General features: G+C 32.3%; 2 protein-coding genes across 2 annotated transcripts in view; one reads left to right on the top strand and one right to left on the bottom strand.

Annotated features, from left to right (window-relative positions):
• LOC137615390 (uncharacterized) overlaps nt 1–7500 on the bottom strand; it is a 421687-nt gene that overhangs the window by 23118 nt on the left and 391069 nt on the right. The gene's annotated exons all lie outside the window — the stretch shown is intronic.
• Nucleotides 1–7500, top strand: part of LOC137615391 (delta-sarcoglycan-like) — a 119917-nt gene that overhangs the window by 110293 nt on the left and 2124 nt on the right. The gene's annotated exons all lie outside the window — the stretch shown is intronic.

The following is a 7500-nucleotide window of genomic DNA, read 5'->3' as shown; positions in this document are numbered from 1 at the left end:
ATTCGCATTTCAGCTACGAGTAGAGTCCATGTAGAAAAGGACGCTTCAATAATATAAATATAGACATCACAAATTGATAGCAAAGAATAAATGTAGCCAAAGACATCTAAAAACTACAATTAAATTTTTTTTTTATAACGTACCAAAGACAAGTAATGTTGCAAATTTAGGTAATGCGAGTTTAATTACTTCATTATCATTCAGCTTCATACACATGAAACTCCAGCTCCATTCGTTATTCAGAACTAAAGCACACCACTTCCCACAATTTCAAGGGCGTTACGTTAAAGTGAATGATTATAATTAATTAACTTCTGGTGTTTAAGCCTATCAAAGGCATTCAGATTTATTTGTATTCAACTAATTTTAACCATTTAGCTTCCTGAAAAGAAAATAATTAAGCCAAATCATAAAAAAACATATGAGCTGATCTGAAGCATTCTGTGATGTGCGGTAATAATAACAATATATTAGCTATTCACAATTAGGTAGGATATCACAGTCAATGAACTAGCCTTCGAATATTTTTTCGTTTCCTACAGGACTATCAAACGAATACTATGAATATTTTACGTTTTTCTACAAGAATAACTCACCTATTTCGAATAGACAAAATTATAAAAAAAAAAAAAATAGTTTTTTATGATAAAATAAGCTGGTTTGCCTGATGAAAAGGGTAAAATATAATTTTGGCCAGGTAGATAATGTGTTCTCCGGATAACTTATAACAATATTTTTTGTGGGAAATTACGAAAAAAATCACCATAAGCATACTTGAATGTATAAGTATGTATTACGTTAGTCGTCCATAAAAGTTCTCTATACATACATAAAAACATACATAGATATATGAGACTGATGTCTCACCAGATAAATCCTGAAGTGGAGTTAGCACTTAGGTTCCGACTCCTTTTAGAGTCTCTGGTGGGGTGATTGGTAGCGACCTTGCCTTTCATTTGAAGGGGATAGAGTTCGATCCCTGTATGATATGAAAATCTATTTCTATTTGAGGACGATATTGTGTTGATTTTCATCCATATTGAGTCATTAGGGGTGATTCCAATTAAAAGCTATCAGTTGTGTCACAAGGTGAGTAGGGAAGTCGGGGAAAACTCGCTGGTATGAGACTGATGTTTCATCGGCTAAATACATATACTGCATATAATACAATATCTGGCATTAAATACAACAGCCAGGATGAACCTACGCAATATTCAAGAAAACAAAAAAGGATATATTTGACACATTAAAACACCTATCAATATTCGCCTCTAAGATTTAAAATTTTGTCGAACCAACTGAAATTGTTAAAACGAATGGTCTGCCAATTAGAAATCAAAGCATTGACTCAAAGTCTAAGGCATACTTTACCAAGTTCCCTCTAAAACTTTAAAATACAAAGAAAAATATACATACAGCAGCCAAATGTGGTGGCCTCTAAAAAAGCATTTTTCAAATACGGTAGGTAATCTCCCAAATAAAAAAAAAATAACAAAAATACAGAATTGCAAAACGATAAAACTCAACATTTTACAAATCATGAATTGCAATTTGCTACACCAACAAATTCAATCTACTAAAAGTCCCACTGTTGTGAGAAATCAGCAAATGCCAAAAAGCTTTCATGTTTCCGCTACACTATCATTAAAATACATGTTAGGATAAGTGACAAAAATTTTCCCATTTTCATTAGCAAGAAAGTACTTTATTTTAAAAGGGAATGTTATGCATGCAGTGTCCGTAGCTCGAACATTTCCTAGAAAGCTGCTGAGTACGGGACAAAACTGGACCGAAAGAAGAAAATTAATAAATGTTGTTTTCGGTGCAAAATTGCTCTGCAAAACACTGTCGTTTAAAGGGCATTTTCGTGCCAGCCTTACTAAGTGCTCTAGACCATTTATAACATTACTGTGATATAATTATACGCTCTCTCTCTCTCTCTCTCTCTCTCTCTCTCTCTCTCTCTCTCTCTCTCTCTCTCTCTCTCTCTCAAATCTTGCGCCGATTAAGATTCGCAATATATATCGCCACCTATATGCTGTATACTGTGTGTATGTATATATATATACATGTATATATATATATATACATATATATATATACGTATAAATATACATATATATACATGGCTGAGGACTATGAAGCATGAAGTAGGAGATGAAGAATGGAGAAACACTGATTTAAAAGCTGATGATGAAGACGACTGGCAAAATCTAACCGAGGCCCATTGCGTCAATAGGCGTGGGTGAATGTGATGATGAAGATGATAATACATACTGTGTGTGTGTGTATATATATATATATATATATATATATATATATATATATATATATATATATATATATATATATATATATATATATATATATATTATACTCAAATGCAGAGAGAGAGAGAGAGAGAGAGAGAGAGAGAGAGAGAGAGAGAGAGAGAGAGGCAAAAGAAGTGCAGCCTAACTGTGTAGGCTAGATATCCGATGAAAATAACCGGTATGGAACATGTTGGACGCGTGACCGCAACCCATTAGCTCTAGTATTCCGCCATCTTCCATCACTTTTCCCCAAAAGCCTCCCTTTTCACTGATGATATTCCTTTCTCTCTCTCTCTCTCTCTCTCTCTCTCTCTCTCTCTCTCTCTCTCTCTCTCTCTCTCTCCATTTTATATATATATATATATATATATATATATATATATATATATATATATATATATATATATATATATATATACACACATACATATATATACATATATATATACACATACATATATATATATATATATATATATATATATATATATATATATATATACACCTGATTATGTACACACACATATATATATATATGCATATATATACACATATACCTACTATACGTGTACTTATACACATACGCATATACACGCAAACACACACACACACACATATATATATATATATATATATATATATATATATATATATATATATATATATATATATATATATACACGTATATATATATATATATATATATATATATATATATATATATATATATATGTGTGTGTGTGTGTGTGTGTGTTTGTGTGTGTATTCACATACATATTTATATAAAAATACAAACAGCGTGCTTAAAAAGTATTACCAATAAAGATAAAATTTTTACTTAAAAGAGGCTAATTAAAGCTCCTAATTATCTAAGTTAATTTTAGTTATCGCTAGTTACGGAAATTGCATGTAAACTCAACGAATATAACAGACAATCTCTCTCTCTCTCTCTCTCTCTCTCTCTCTCTCTCTCTCTCTCTCTCTCTCCTCTCTCTCTCTCTCTCTCTCTCAAGAGAGAGAGAGAGAGAGAGAGAGAGAGAGAGAGAGAGAGAGATTCTTCACCCAAACTATAACTACTTGCTCAAACCTAGAGTTTTTCCAGCCCAAGGTAAGAGTGAGCAACATAACTGTTATAATGAATTATGATCAACAAGAAGTTCTCCATCCCCCCCAAAAACAAGTCCAAATATCCTTCAGATATTTACAAAAACAACCGAGCTGAAAATCTTACAATAATTAGCAGATTTTAAGAACTTTGTACTGAACCTTCTTTGTCTTATTCCTTTAATCCTCTAATTCAGAGGCCCATTGTAAGTTTAATAAGCGAGATAATTAACTTTTTGATTTAAACACACTTTCAAGGAGCAAAGTATAAAGAAGTTTTACATGTACAATCTTCTCGCGCGCACACAAACACATGTGTATACTTACACATACACACACACACACACACACACATATATATATATATATATATATATATATATATATATATATATATATATGTATATATATATATGTGTGTGTGTGTGTGTTGGTGATAGAAGAAGAATTAAAGGAAATGAAAAATGATGAAATTAAACGATATTACATTCTACCACTATTCATGAAAAAGAAAATCTCGAACCTAAAATTAAGCAACATGAAAATAAATTAAAACATGCGACGCATGTTACCTGTGTCTGAAAGATTTATATTAGATCTAAGATTAATATTAACCGCATTAAATTAACTTTTCATAAAAGTCGTCGAGAAAAAGGCCAATTGACAGTGACGTGGGTATTAACGGATTATGGACCAAGCAGGAGGAAAATGGTCCGTGAAACTATGGCAGCCCGATGAAGATGAAATAATAAGATAATCATATGCAAATTTCCCATGCAAGTCATCCTGAATACCACGTAATTCCAATCGAAAGTTCCATACCCGAGTGTATTTAAGTTGTACGTAAGTTATAATGCCATGATGGTCAAATTACTTCACATTCTGAATGTCTCACATCGAGAAATGAACATCTTTCTAAATTCAGACTTGATTTCTCATGGTTGTACATTGGCATTCTAAAAGCATATGTCAACGTGACTGTAGTTAGTTGGACAAGGAAGCCAATGGAATGCCTTGTTATGTATCCATCCATTTCACCACGTTTTCACCAGTTGAAGCCTGAATGATCTGGACTCTAGAGCACGATACGGTTAAAAACTTAGTACTTTGGGACCTACTTTCAAATCATGTATAATGACTTTTGAAAAGATCACCATCTTGAGGATAACCTGTTATCATAGTACTGAATTAAAGATAATGTCTTATTCAATCTCATATGGGTATCTATGTATAATTTAACTGGAGATTCACTACTTTGATGAAATCTTTTAGCTTATGGGATGCTGGTTTTTGGATCGCACTCTCCAATAGATAATTTCAAAATTCAATAAAAGACTTCTTCCTTATGAGAAATAAGACATTGGCTTTGTGGAATTTATGTTTTGAATATTTGACTTGTTGTGCATCTTACCTCGAGATGTACATCGGCTTATTATTAGTATCAATTAAACCACATTCTAAATTACTGCCATTATCACCATCTTACTTATTTTTAGGTCCTCATATCTGTCCCAAATGGGTACAGTCCAATTGAAGAAGTTCACTTGATAGGTAGTTATAAATTTCCTTGAATAATCTGTTTTTGCGTAGCATGATTTTTTAGAATATAGTCTCTCGTTAACCTTTAAAAGTGTCTATTTTTATTTCAATTTTATTTTCCTTTCTCGTCGAATATTCCCAGTGCCGTGAATATGCAGATTCTTTGCAAAAATTATTTGCCGACACCTAACTCAATTAACGTTAATAGCTATCCGAATTCCTATGTTCACTCTACAAGGGACCCTTTGGCATTTCAGTCGCTTATTCTTGATCAAAGTGTTATTATTTATGAAAATATACGTCAAAAGAATGATTTTACATTTAATAATTGCTTTAATAAGGATGGGCGTGACCCTGTCACGAGAGGATTTATTTCAATTATGTATGTAAAATAATTTTATTGAGTTGATATTGAAGTTTTGGTAAAAAAAAAAAAAAATGTATATATCACCATTGGGAAAATTCGTTTTGGGAGACAGGACCTCACCATATCTCTTTCCAAAACAAAAGTTTTAAGCGAAAAAAAGTAAAAGAAAAACAATATTCTTAACAATGATATTTACTAAATATATTTCAATACTAATATCCTTTCATTGACATTATGATTAACATCAAGTAGTCGGGCAAAAAAAAGGCTATTTAAATTTCCTTTTACAAACTACGCAATTCTTCAAAAACATACCTATAGAAATTTCTAAAAGGCAACTAAAAAAACAAAAAAATATACTACAAATATTTTACGAACTCCTGATCAAAATACGACTCTCATTGAAATGCATAAATATAACTCTTTATATCAATTTTTCCTATGCATAAATTTGCCTAAATTGATATGCAGAGAGATCAAATATTTCGATGATAATTGCTGTAGTTTTCTACTACTGGCTAGTTTCCCACAAAACGTCATCGTATGAAACGGTTAGCTGGAGATGATCTACGCTCTCATGAATAAATAAAAACAGGAGCCAGTTTTCAATCCCATTGGCATACCACAGTTTTGTGCCCGTGTTGCACTGCGGGTATATGTGGATGCTTTTTCAATCTCTTCTTTTATATCATAAGAACCCAAAGTCACCAGTCTTTCCTACAAATATGACAAATTTGGAAGAAATTTATATTTTTCCTAAAGATACAAACCTATAGTTATTTAGTTTCGGCGAAGATGTTAGACTAGCCATAAAGACTTTTAAGCGAGGTATATTATCATTATTATTATTACTAGCTAAACTACAACCCTAGTTGGAAAAGCAAGATGCTATAAGAGCAAGGGCTCCAACAGGGTAAAATAGGCTATAGGAGGAGAGGAAATAAAGAATAAATAAACGATATAAGAAGTAATAAACAATTAAAATAAAATATTTTAAAAACATTAACAAAATTTAAAACAGATATTTCATATAAAATCTATAAAAGGACTTATGTCAGTCTGTTCAACTTAAAAACATTTGCTGCAAGTTTGAACTTTTTAAGTTCTACTGATTCAAATACCTGATTAGGAGGATCATTCCACAACTTGGTCACAGCTAGAATAAAACTTCTAGAGTACTGTGTTGGCAAGGGGGGGGGGGTTGCAGGGATATTTATTTCCATATAACTATTTCCCTTTGAAGGGGGTGGCTCCATAAGAGTGGAACCTTTGGGTTCACAGCAGGTCTTTCAATAATGAAGCTGCTAACCTGTTGACAAGGAGACATACTCACACTTGCATCTTTATCAATACAGACGGAAAAAAAGGCCTCAGCTCTCTCTCTCTCTCTCTCTCTCTCTCTCTCCTCTCTCCTCTCTCTCTCTCTCTCTCTCTCTCTCTCTCTCTCTCTGGGGGTTAAGATAGAGTTACTGAAGGGTAAAACTCGTCCTTTACCTATTTAGAAACACTGACAGGCACTCAATCGCACGCATCTCAATTAAAGGAGTGATCTCGTCTCAAAAATACTATTCGGATGTAATTCATATATGAGTATTTGCAATATTAAATGGGAAGAACTAAGACTACCGTGATAGACCCCTTAAAACACTATATAGTTGGTTCACTGTGTTAAGTGGTATGTAAAAGGTCCCTTAATATACCATTGTGCTCTAGTCTTGGAGAGTGCCATACCCTCTGTACCATGATCTTCCACTGACTTGGATTATAGTTCTCTTGCTTGAGAGTACACTCGGGCACACTATTCTACCTTAATTACGTTCCTCTTGTTTTTTTTTTACTTTTTTATAGTTTATATATGAAAGATCTATTTCAATGTTGATATCGTTCTCGGGATATTTTTATTTTAATTGTTCATTAATTCTCTTGTAGTGCATTCATTTCCTTTCTTCACTGGGCTATTTTTCCTCTTGGAGCCGTTAGGCTTATAGCATCTTGCTCTTCCCAACTAGGGTTGTAGCTTAGCATGTCATAATAATAATAATAATAATAATAATAATAATAATAATAATAATAATGTATATCCATGTTTATATGTATGATTGTGCAATTACGAGTATTTTCTAAGAATATACTTTAGCGTATATATTAAAGCAACTATAATACTCCCTTAGTAATTAT

The sequence above is a fragment of the Palaemon carinicauda genome, chromosome 21, assembly GCF_036898095.1.
Source record: "Palaemon carinicauda isolate YSFRI2023 chromosome 21, ASM3689809v2, whole genome shotgun sequence".
NCBI classification, from domain to species: Eukaryota; Metazoa; Arthropoda; class Malacostraca; order Decapoda; family Palaemonidae; genus Palaemon; species Palaemon carinicauda.
The sequence above is the reverse complement of the archived record's forward strand: the minus strand, read 5'-3'. Positions and strand labels throughout refer to the sequence as shown.